Source organism: Heloderma suspectum, chromosome 1, assembly GCF_057233095.1.
Source record: "Heloderma suspectum isolate Gila_16-S chromosome 1, 16-S_ref, whole genome shotgun sequence".
Classification (NCBI taxonomy): Eukaryota; Metazoa; Chordata; class Lepidosauria; order Squamata; family Helodermatidae; genus Heloderma; species Heloderma suspectum.
In genome coordinates, this window is record NC_139458.1 from 372595935 (window position 1) to 372609425 (window position 13491).

Consider the following 13491-nt stretch of genomic DNA (forward strand, 5'->3'; position numbering starts at 1 on the left):
TTGCAGTATTCAATCTATGTTTATATTTTGGGTCAAAATACTGGCATGTTGGAATGAGCAAAGCCACTTGGCAATATGTACTCCTATTAAAAAAAGCATAGAATAAAGGAAGAGAGCCAGGGTTCCTAGGGCCAAAACCTTCTTGTGGCGAGATATCAGAAAAGCCATATGCTTACCCCATTGAATCCTGGCACTAGCATTCATCAAAAGTACACAGCTTTTCCAGTATTATACTTTGAAATCATTTGGGAGACATGACACATGGGGGTGAAGGAACTGTCAAAACCCAAATCAATTGCAGTACATTCATATGGAAAGTGTCAAAAGGCCATCTAGTCCAACCCATTGCTGAAGAGATTATGGCAGCAGTTCTTTGGGGTGCCATACTAGTCTTTCCTAGCCCTGCTATGAACCCTTTGTAATTCTAGGTGCTGGGGATTGAAACTGGGACTTGTACATAGAAATTGTGTTCTACCATTAAATCCCCTTCTCCACAGTAAGTGAGCCAAGCCACACTAGAACAAGGCAAATACCTCCTACCAGGGATGAACAGGGGAGTTCTTCTCAACCTCAAATAGAGCAAATAATGTGAAATGCAAATAAAATATAATTCAGGCTATTTCAAAATAAAGCTCTGAGAGGGGATATATGGCAACCCAAGAGAGGGGAAAGCATAGCAGCCAGCAACCCCCCAGGGCCTACAGTGAGCACAAGTTGGCCTTAGTAGTGTCACTGAGATGGCTGGCTGAACTCCCAACAACTGCTGACAATAGGTTGCTAAGGGAGAGTGGCACCTTCCTACTCTTTCTTTTAACCATAAACGTACTTAATAAGCACAGTTTCTAAACTAGTTTAGAATTTTACCAGAGTTTATTAAAAGATAGGTCTGGGGTATTCCATTCCTATTCAAGGAAGGCTCCTAGAAATTACTTCAATATGGGAAAATGTGATGTAGGAGCATTTATGACACATAAGTAATATGTTTCCAGTTGAAAGGAAGAACTAATTCCACAGCCAAAAAGTAGTATATGACTCCAAACACATCCTTTACACCCTAAAGTGCCTCAGGGATGCTGTAGTAAAGAGTGTCCTTAGTGACAGTCTGCACAAATAGTTTATCTACGTGGCCTACATCTTTACTGCCATTATCTAGGTACTGTTATAGTGCGTTTTAATTTGTAGAACACTACCAGTGTTGAAAGGGAAACATTTCTTGTTTCTGCTCATAAAAACACGTGTGGTATTAAAATCACATTACTTAGCCTTCACAATTGTTACCTACAGGCAACTTCTGTCATGACCTTGTTTTCACTTGACATCTAAATTGTTTCCTCTTAACTCTGCTGAGTTAGATTGTGAGGTTTGGGTTTTGTTTTTTCTTCCTCCCTACAGGTGCAGAAAGATATTAAATGAACCCCACAATCTCCAGAATAAGAACTTAACAAAAGCAAAGTTGCTTCTTTACAAGTCAGGTGCAATCATTACCAACAGATGTGCATTTGCCAGATGGACTTTTCAGACATTCAGTCCTGGTTTATTGAATCACATTGAGGCAGGGGTTGGAGAGAAGGGGGTCTTTTTTCTGTGTGTGTTCAGTGAAGGTCAGAGAAGATCCTAGGTGGACATGGCTGTCTTCACGCTAGCAAGAATCTTGCTTTTTAAAGCTTCCTCATAGTGTGGAGAGAGCTGTACAAGCATAGACTCTACTATGACCTTGAACTGAATGCATATAGACTGGGTCCAGGGAGAGTTTAATGTGATCCCTCTCTACAAAGATTGTCTAAACTGGGCTAACAATTTCAGAAAAGAATAGAGAAAAATCATCCATTATTAGGACAGGGCCAGTTGCCCCAAATATGGCAGCACTGGATGCATTTTTGAGACAACCAGAAGTAGCAGATAACCAGGTACAGGTGGTTAAGCAATAAAAACCAATATGATACAAAATACTATACAGCAGGGGTAGACAAACATTAAGCTAACAGGATTCATTTTGTTTTTCACTAGGACCTGTGGTTACTGCCACAAGAAGGCGGATATAGAACAAAGTGCCTCTGAACTAAGGAATTTGCTTTCAGTACTAAATTGGAGCTTGAACACAAATCCCTTCACATACAAATATATTCCTGTTTTCCCCCAAGCTTTCTAGATTTCAGCAGCCTAATTTAGGAAGAAAAGGAGGCTTTTGTTGTCGCTATTGTTAAATAATTTTATTATTTATCATTACATAGATTTATATACCACTTTCCAGTGGGCAAAGCATTTTACAGAAATTATTAAAACCTAAGATATAACAATAAAAACAGTAAAATAATCACGAGTCAACTCTAACCATACTGGCTGGGTCACCCTTCAGGGAAAACCTGCATCAAGAAGCAGGCTTTGAACAGATGTTGAAAGATCAAGACTGAAAACACCTGCCTAATGTCAATGGGGAACATGTTCCAGAGGGCAGGTGTTGTGTAACACTAAATGCTCTATTGCAGGTACTCCTGAGGAAACCTCAGGAGCATGCAGCACTGTCAGAAGTACTCCTCTTGAGGACTGCAAGCACTGGGCAGCGACAGAAGGGGTGCAGTGGCCCCTCAAGTAATCTGGTCCCAAGTTGTTTAGAGCTTTATATGTTAACAACAGAATCTTAAACACGATCTGTGACGTCCACCCCTCCTTTCACTCAGGCGTTCCTTTTTTATCCTTTCATGCCTAGGATAATAAACCTAAAGGAGTGGAACGTCACTGCCACGTAGGGATGGCGGAGAATTTCTCCCCAAATCTTCGGGGGGCCGAGCGCCAACGCATTCGGCCCCCCAAAATCGGCGGTGAAATTCTCCGCCACCCCCCCCAGGATGGGACTTACTGTAGCCGAATGTCCCTCCCGGCGGCGGGTCCCGGCGGCGGTTCAGCGGGCTTTCGGCAGGGGCGGGGGCAGCAGCTGGTCTTTCGACTGGCTGCCGCCGCCACCATTACAGCTGAAGTAAAAAACAACAACAACCCCGTGATAGGCTACGTAACGATTTACGCAGCCTATCACGGCTAGATTTGCAAAGTCAGCCGTGATAGGCTACGTTAATCGTTACCCTTATTAATAGCGTTGCCCTTATTTTTGCCGTAGTCTACGTAAATCTTTACGTAGACTACCAGGACCAAATAAGGAACGCAAGTGGCGGCGCCCCATGGGGGCCACCATTTGCATATGCAGTTTTTTTTTTTCAAAGTCACCCGTGATAGGCTACGTAACGATTAATGTAGCCTATCACGGCTGACTTTGCAAATCTAGCCGTGATAGGCTGCGTAAATCGTTACGTAGCCTATCACGGGGTCTTTTTTTTTTTTTTTTTTACTTTTGTAGTTCGTGGCCGGGGAGACGGGGCGCTTCTCCCCGGCCTGAACTTCGGCCGGGCGAGGCGGGAAGCCTCCCCCCCCCGCCTGAATTTCGGCCGGGTGAGGCGGGACGGCTCCCCCCCGGCCTGAACTTCGGGGGGAGAAGCGAAGCGCCTCCCCCCCACCGCGAAGCAAGCTGCGAGATCCGGTAAGTGACTTTTGTACATCCCTACTGCCAAGTCAGCTATACCTCTTTTACACAGCCACAATTACTGCCAAGTATGTCAAAGTTATCACTGTTATTGTTATTTCTAATTTAGGTAGCGTAAATGAAGACCAAGCTGGCACATGGATTTAACTCAGACAAACGTTTATTATTTACAAGATGTTATTTCAGTGTTATGTTGTTATTATTTCTTTTACATGTATTGTTAATTAGCCTAAACCTGCCTCACTACCCCTTGAAATCCTCCCTCTCCACCCAAGATGGTTCTCTGTTCAACTCCCAACCCTATCTCCTCCAAAAACTGTCAAAAGGGACACTAAACTCTCCTGTGACATCACTCACCCCTCCCCTGAAGTAGAACCAGAATAGCCATTAATAATACAACAAAACAGAACAACATAACAAGCAGGTGCTTTGTCACACAGTCCAATAGCTTGCTGGCAGCCAGTGTTGTTCTTTTAACAGAGGTGTAAAGAGGCCCTGTTGTCTTGCAACTACAGTCTGCAACATCTGGACCAGGCCTAAGGGTAGCCCCACACAGAGTGCATTACATTAGTCCAATGTTAAGGTTAGCAATGCCTGAACAACCATGGCCAAGCTATCATGGTCCAGGAACAGCCATAGCTGATGAACTTCTGGAGCTGATAAAAGGCACTCCTAGTCACCAAGGGTACCTGAGCCTCTCTTATGAAAGATGGATCTAGGAACACAGCCAAAGCTATGCATCTGCTTCTTCAGGGGAAGAGCAACCCCATCCAGAACAGGCATTTCCCAGACCCATGACCCACCCACCCACAGAATTTCCATCTTGCCAGGATTCAAAATCAGTTTATTGTTCCTCATCCAACCCACCACTGCCTCCAAGCACTGGTCCAGAGCCTGCATGACCATACCTTAATCAAACGTTATAGAGAAACAGAGCTGGGTGTCATCTACATACTGATGGCATCTTGCTTCAAATCCCCAGATGATCGCTCCCAGTTGCTTCATATAGATGTTAAACAACACTGGGGACAGAATATTGCCCTGTGGCACCCCATAGCACAAGTGCCAGGGGGCTGGAAAGCAATGCCCCAACAACACCACACTCTGACACCAATCCCATAGGTAGGAACGGAACCACTGAAATACAGTGCCCCTTATACCTATCCCATGGAGGCAGTCCAAGAGGATACCATAGTCAGTGGTATCAAAAGCTTCAGAGATTCAGAGGAGCAAGGTTGCACCTCCCCTGGCCCTCCATTGATCCAGATCAACAGGGCAACCAAGGCTGATTTGGTCCAAAACAAGGCCTGAGCCCAGACTGGAACGGATCTAGATAACTGGTTTCATCCAAGAATGCTTACAGTTGCCCTGCCCCAGTCCTTTCAATCATCTTCCCTATAAATGGGGTATTCATAGCCATGCAATAGCTATCATAAATCCTTGGGAGTGGGAAGCCCATTCTGATCTATTACTGAAATCACTTGGAGATCTACCAGTAGATCCCAATATGCCTTCCACCTGCCCTTGCTATACAGAGCCTATGTAGCCTTAGAGATGATGATGGAATCTCTCCCTAAGGTTCCTCTTCTCTATTTCCACAATGCAGTTTCCCCTTCTCATAATCCTAGTTCCACTCCTTTCTACTTGGTTAACTAGATCTTCAAAGTCTTTGTCCCCATTCATCAGTTACTCATGTTTTTGGCTCTTGTCACATTAGGGTAATTTATTTATTTATTTATTTATTATTAAATTTATTAATCGCCCATCTGGCTGGTCACCCAGCCACTCTGGGCGATGTACAACATACAATGAAAACAGTTTAAAACAATAAAATTCTACAATAAAAACATTTTCTAAAATACCCTAACCCACCCCAAATGCCTGCCTGAACAACGTTTTTAATGCACGACGGAAGCTCATTAAAGAGGGGGCATGGCGGAGTTCCCTAGGGAGGGAGTTCCACAGAGTGGGGGCCACCACAGAAAAGGCCCTCTCCCTCGTCCCCACCAGTCTAGCTGTCCTGGCTGATGGGACAGAGAGAAGGCCATCCGAGGCTGATCTTGTTAAGCGGCCTGTCTGGTGCTGCTGGAGGCGCTCCTTAAGATAGGCTGGGCCGGAACCATATAGGGTTTTAAAGGTCAAACCAACACCTTGAATTTGGCCCGGAAAACAACTGGTAACCAGTGCAACTCCTTCAGCACTGGAGTGATGTGATCTCGCAGCGCAATCCTATTTGTGACTACTGAGAAGTAAGCCACATTGAGTTCAATGGGGCTTACTCACAGGTAAGTGGATACAGGATTGCAACCTCAGTGTAATTATCTTCATTACTCTCTCCTGTCACCAGCATTTTACTATAAATGTCATGTTTGCACAAACATTATTTTGCAGTTTTGTTAGTGACAGAACCAAAGAGGCACCATCTTAAAGTGTTGGCAGCCATCTGAGGCTGCCTCCTACAGTGGAAAGTCCCAGAGGAAGATAGTCTTATCAACTGCCTTGTTGAAACCAGCAGTAACGGTCTGTTTCATATTAGGTACAGCCAGAGGAGCCCCCCCCCCCCCCGCTTGAGTAGCCGCCACTCCTGCAGCTGGTTAGAACCAGTTCCAGCTAGATCGCTTCCTGCCCAGCTTGCAAGGACAGATCAGCCGTAGAGATGGGTCAACTACGCATGCTTAATGAAGTTCATGAATATTATGTGGCCCACCCTGCATAGCTAATGAGGTCATTATACTGAATGTGTATAAGCTGAACCAAAAACATCTAGGGTGTGGTTCTCCTTTGTGGCGTTACCCGCAAGCATCCACCCGAACAGCGCTGTTTGTCTCCTACCAAATAAAACTGCGTTGGCCTGAATCTCAGAGTTCTGTGTGTCTCTAAGGGGATATTAGCATACCCCTCCTAGAGGGAACGAACTTAAGCATAATTTGTGCAACATTAGTGTAAGCTACATATGCTCAAATAATTCCACACAAAATCATAAGCTGTTAAATACAGATATTGCAATCCAGTCATCTACCACGTATGATGGGTCTGTTGCATCTATGGAAGAGGGACAGACCTCCTGATCAAGTTTCTACAAATATAGCTTAGTGCATGTTTCTGAAGCCACAGCATTTCAGGTGGATGGGAGTTTCTGCCTCTGTATGGACAAGGACAAGGCGTATTCAAATAGCTTTTAGTCATGGTATCTGAGCTCAACACAGAATGAATCTTCACTTCCACACGGAGATGTGAAGCACTGCTCACTTTTGAACCAGTTGTTTATTTCCTGCAGCATAAGTTGTATGCAATTTTTAGCATTTCTGAATTTGTCTTTTGTTACTATGAAGTCATTAAAGCAATAGTGATGTCACCAGCCTTCATAGAAACAGAATACTAACCATTCTTAGATAAACAGTTGTGTCTTCACTGATGGATATATGTTGCCTTGATCCATGGAAATCCATTTAGTTCAACCCAAAACAGGGTTATCAGGTTAGTAAAAGTTTTAACAGAAGCCTTATTAAGATTTTAACTGAGTACAATTAATAACATTTTCCTATCCTCAGAGTTTGAAAGCCATAAACAACTTCAAGTAGGAAGGCCCTTTGAAGAATGGTTGAATTTATTAATCTGAGTCTACTAGAACTGTCAGAAAAATTACCTCCGCTAAGAGAAAACATCAAGAAACTGAATGGCAGATTTATAGCTTTCCTAAATATCTACACAAAAATGCAAAGAGCAAAGGTGGGGACCAAAAGGCACACCAGTACTGATAGCTACTGGTATTCTAAGCCGTTCTTCAGAGAAAAAACACAACTCAGCAAGTATATGGCTATGAAAAATAAACTTGAAAATAAAGAAAAGAGAGACAGGAACAGAGGGAAAATTGCTTCTTTCCTGAGGCTGTTTAAGAGGCTGAGCACCTGGTGGACCCAACATAAAGAGGCAATAGATGAAGATCAAGAACTGATTCCACTAGATTTATTTGATGTTTCTTGTGACATGGAATAAGTTACCTGGTGTACTGAGTTTTCTTTACTTGCCCTCCTATACTTTAATACATGATATACACTATGTTGCCTTTAAAAAAGAATAAAACTACACACACGTAACACTATGTATGTATTTGGTCACGTTTACTTTTATGCTATTCAGTGCACTGCAAATGACTACTCTGGCATTTATTATATATTAGGCCTGATATCTAAGCAGTTTCCTTTTAGAAGCAGTATACCACTGAACGCAAAATGTCGCAGACAAACAAGGGATGGCAACTACCTTAATGCCCTGCTTGTGAACTTCCAAAGATGGCTAGGTGGGTGTTATTGGAAACAAACTGCACTATTTGGAACTTGGTCTGATCCAGCAAGCATTTAAGTTTGGTCTGTCATCCACTCTTTCTATGAAGCAACTCCTAGAATAATTTGAGGGAATGGTCTACAAGTGATCAGACCTCTGTCAAGAGTAATCTTTCTCCCCCCTCTCCCCCAGCAGTCCACTGGGCAGGGATTGAGAGGGGGTGTCCAAGAGAAGGGTGACCCTGCCCACTGATGGCCTTGGCCTTGCACACCATTGGCAGACAGCACCCGATACATTACCTATGAGGTAATGTGGCTCTCAACAGAAAAAAATGTTCCCCGCCCCTGCCTTAAACCTCTAACTTCTGCTGGTCTTCCCCTTCTGTTTGTATCCTATCCCTATTGTGGTTATCTTCTATTTTGGTTTAAATTGTAGGGCTATAGCCAGAGTTTGTTCTTTTTGATGTTATTACTGAACAGTGCCTAGTTGTTGAGGAAATGGTGATAATTATGATGATGTCGATTCCTATAAAACAGCTTGAGGGAGAGGTCAGGAAACACCTACCACACATAAACAACCTTGAAATCCTTTTTAATGCAACCCAGTTATAGGAAGAAACCCTCTAGGAACTTTTATCAAGATTGAGCAAGTATTTACCCTGTTCCAGAGTTGTTTTTTAACTTGCAAAATTATGAAGGTGGTTTTGTAAGTATCAAGGAATCAGTACTGTGTACAGCCCCTTTGGCTGCAAACAGGAAGAATAGATTTTCTTTGAGCTCAGCACAGGGGAGAATACTGTACATCTGCTCAAAATGGGATGAATGCACTTCTACAGCAGGCTCACCTCTAACATGATGTATCTCAGGATCCACCCTGAGTAACCTGAAACTACTTTTCTTGAAAGCTAAGACAACTTCATATGCAACCACCAGATGGCATATGGAGCTAAATCTCTTCGCTAAACAATTCTGTCCAAATTATATATAGAAAGAGGCAGTATCAGCAAGATTTTATCACACATTTTAATAATGTTAACAGATTTATCTTGCTTTTCCAAAGAAATCACTCAAAACAGCAACAAGTATAGAATAAAATAAGAGAACATCTTTAAAATATTTTGCATGTATCAAAATGCTTGAAATTCTTTATCTCATAACACCACAAGTGTTGCATGCATTAGTCACCCTATAATCAAGGTTCTCTGGGCAACAATTTTTAAAAATCACAAAAATCCACTAAAATACATGTGAGATAAGGGCAACAAATAACAGGACAAAGATTGAAGCAAATTCAGTCTGGTTGGTTAAGGAAGACCAGGAGCTTGGGTAAATAATTTTCCTTTCATTACAAGCAATAGTTAAAACATACACAATCCATATGGAAATTGGGGGTGGGGGGAAGCAAACACCTGCCCTGCTGGGTTCCCACTCTGGATGTCTTTGAGGTTCCAGTCTCAAAGCTCTCCATGGTGGCAGGTAGAATTACTCTGCCTGTCAATTTAAAACAAATTTTTAAAGGCCTAGGGAAGGGGGGGGGGCGGAATAATCTTCATCCTTTGAAGAATCCACAACTAGGGGGCCACTAGTGAAAAGACATCCAAAGTAGGATGCATAGTTCCATACTTCATTACATCAGGAAGCATAGAAACTTTGAGATAAATATGGAACTAGACAATCAAGAACCAGAAAATTGTTTTTCTCCAGGTTCCCTCTCCTTGGTTTGCTCCAAGCCACACAAAAAGGCAAGAGTAAAATTATGTTCTACTGCATAGAGATGGGTGTTTTGAGGGTTATTTGCCATCCAATCATTAGGTAATGTGATCTAATCTGGCTTCTATTAACTCTATACCAAAGACAGCACCTAAAACTATGTTCCAGCACTGCTTTCCCTAATAAAAAACTGCCATATTTCTCTTCTGTTCTCTACCTCACATGAGACCTCACTTTAAGTATCACCCTAGCATCTTTGACTCCAGATCTCTATTTTGCCCAGGGAGGTTAACTAAGCAGAGGCTTGGTGACAGCCAAGACAAGAAAGCTGAAGTCTGTATTTGCTTACATTTAACTATATTAATTAGTAAACGGGAATCAGTTTCTGTCTAAACATGCATAGAGTTGCGGCCTAAGTCTGCAACTTCCTCCTAAACCTGCTATTCTATACACACTTAGCTGGGATAAGTCCTACTGAGCTCAACAGGGCTTATTTACTGCGTAGACATGTCTATGCAGATTTTGTGGCTTCAACACTAAGGCTACAACCCTATACCCACTTACCTGGGAGAAATCCTCATGGCATTCTGAGTAAACATGTACAGGACTGTACTGTGTATGCCAACCTTTTCTCTCCCACCTCCTCCTCTTTATTTAACATCCATTCTGATGAAGAGTTCTGGAGAACTTAAAAGCTTTTTCATGATTTTGTGACATTTTGGTTAGTCCTAATAAAGATACTGCCCTATTGTGGATATTTAAATGTGTTGCATTAACCAGTACTGAGATACTAGGGTACGTGACAGTGCCCAACATCTGGGGGATGTCTCCATGAGCGATTTACTGCAAGTTGGCCGCGTTTGGAGGGCATTTGGGGCACACGACGTCATCGCCATTTTGCAGCCATCCTGGAGATTTTTGCAGAAAACTCATTTTTTCTGAGACTGCTTTTAATCCAACTGTTTTCTAGGGATGTCAGAGAATTCCGCGACAGATCTCGGTGCACTGGCATTCGGCCCCCTGAAATCCATCGTGGAACGGCCTGCCACCCCCCCGCCCCCCGAGGATCCCCCCCGGGATGAGACTTAACAAGGGCGGATGTTCCGGACGGCGGCGGCCCCAGCGGCGGCTGGTCTTCCAAACGGCTGCTGCTGTTGCCATTTGCAGTCTGTGTCTCCCCCCCCCCCCATAGACGTGATAGGCTACGTAAAGACTTACGTAGCCTATCACGTCTGGGTTTTTTTAAAAAAAACGCGTACGCAAATGGCAGCGGCTATGGCCGCCGCCATTTGCATTCCTTATTTTTCGCCATCTTAGTCCACTACACTACTTACGTTCCCCTTTCTTTTGTCTTAGTCTTCGTAAATATTGACGTAGACTAAGACGGCGAAAAGTAAGGAACGCAAATGGCAGCGGCCGTGGCCGCCGCCATTTGTGTACGCATTTTTGTTGCTGTTGTTACCCAGAGCCCTCCGCGGCCGGAAATCTGGCTGTGGACGGCCCTGGCCTGGCTGGCTGCTCCGCGGAGCCACCGCGGAGAACAGCCGGCCGTGGAGGATTCCAGGGGGGAGGACTGGATCGCCTCCCCCCCTGTCAAGGATTCCGGGGGGGGGGGGAGGGACGGAACGCCTCCCTCCCCCACCATGAACAGAATCCGCGAAAAGGTAAGTCACTTTCGTACATCCCTATTTTCCTTAATTCGGCTTGTCTATGCTTCTGTTGCAGCGTCTACCAACCCTCCTCATTTACATTGGCATGATAGTACTGCCCAGGGGTGTGTCTTTTACCTGGCCATGACCTCACTGACCCTGGTCCAGGAGCATTCCCCCAGTGTTTCCCCACTGTTTCCACCATTTTGCAAATGGGTGTTCAGGAGTTCTGAGCTACTTCATGGTGCTTACTACGCCTTACCTACCACTAACCTCTGGCAGCCATCCCACCGAAACTATAGGTGTGCTCTGCTCAGCAGCGTCTACCTTAAAAAAAATCCCCTTAAGAGTGCAACGTCGAAATAGTGCATTGCTGCTCCATCATGAACCTGAAGTAAGCACTCCAGTTTCACCAACCACAGCCACCTGGAAGGGAGGGGAGCCTGGTTTCAATCTTTAATATTCCCCCCTCCCTTCTGTGCATGTTTACTCAGAAATAAGAAATAAATCTCACTCCCGCAGTGAAAGGGATAAAGGTTAACTGTAATAACTCGCCCTAAAGTGCTCTTTCACTTCTCCCTTGCTTGGTTAAATTGGGATTGCCAAGTTGTAATTTTTTTATATTCTGTAGTTTCTCTGTTACATAAAATCACTTCTCTGCTTGATGATAATAATAATGAGAAGGAGAACCCCTTCCAAAATGGGCAAGCTGAAATCTGAATTTGAAGACTGACTTTGAAGCAGATTGCTGGGATGGAGTGAAAAGGGGGGGCCTCTGGAGGACTGGGTTCACAAAGAAGCCTTCAAATTCAGATTTCAGCTTGCCCTTTTTGGAAGGCATTCTCCTTCTCATTTGTTGTTCAGTCTTTAAGTCGTGTCCGACTCTTCATGATCCCATGGACCATAGCACGCCAGGCCTTCCTCTACTCTCTCCCCGAGTGTGCTCAAGTTCATATTCATTGCATCGGTGATGCTATCTAGCCATCTCATCCTCTGCCGTCCCCTTATCCTTTTGCCTTCAGTCTATCCCAGCATCAGGGCCTTTTCCAGGGAGTTTTCTCTTCACATTAGGTGGCCAAAATATTGGAGCTTCAGCTTCAGTATCTGTCCTTCCAATGAGCACTCAGGGTTGATTTCCTTTAGGATGGACTGATTGGACCTCCTTGCAGTCCAGGGGACTCGTAAGAGTCTTCTCCAGCACCACAGTTCGAAAGCATCGATTCTTCGGCGCTCAACCTTCCTTATAGTCCAGCTCTCACAGCCATACATTACTACTGGGAAAACCATAGCTTTGATTATACGAATCTCTGTCGGCAAGGTGATGTCTCTGCTTCTTACTATGCTGTCTAGGTTTGCCATAGCTTTCCTCCCAAGGAGCAAGCGTCTTTTAATTTCATGGCTACAGTCACCATCTGCGGTGGTCTTGGAGCCCAAGAAAATAAAATCTGTCACTGCTTCCATTTCAGGAAGGGATGGGGCCAGATGCCATGATCTTCAGTTTTTTAATGTTGACTTTCAAACCAGCGTTTGCACTCTCCACTTTCACCCTCAACAAGAGGCTCTTTAGATCCTCTTTGCTTTCTGCCATTAGGGTGGTATCGTCTGCGTATCTGAGGTTGTTGATCATTCTCCCGGCAATCTTAATTCCAACCTGTGATTCATCCAACCTGGTGTTTCTCATGATGTACTCTGCATATAAGTTAAATAAGCAGGGCGACAATATGCAGCCTTGTCGTACTCCTTCCCCAATTTTGAACCAATCGGTTGTTCCATGTCTGGTTCTTACTGTTGCTTCTTGACCCACATACAGGTTTCTCAGGAGACAGGTAAGGTGGTCTGGTACTCCCATCTCTTTCAGAATTTGCCACAGTTTGTTGTGATCCACACAATCAAAGGCTTTAGCGTAGTCAATGAAGCAAAAATAGACGTTTTTCCGGAATTCTCTTGCTTTCTCCATGATGCAGCGAATGTTGGCGATTTGATCTCTGGTTCCTCTGCCTCTTCGAAACCCAGCTTGTACTCCCAGTAGTTCTCGGTTCACATACTGCTAAAGCTTAGCTTGTAGGATTTTGAGCATCACCTTGCTGGCAGGTGAAATGAGCACAACTATACAGTAGTTTGAACACTCTTTGGCGTTGCCCTTCTTTGGAATTGGAATGTAAACTGACCTTTTCCAGTCTTGTGGCCACTGTGGAGTGTTCCAAATTTGTTGGCATATTGAGTGCAGCACTTTAACAGCATCATCTTTTAGGATTTTAAATATCTCAGCTGGAATATCTCAGCTAGTCATCTCCGCTAGCTTTGTTACTAATGCTTC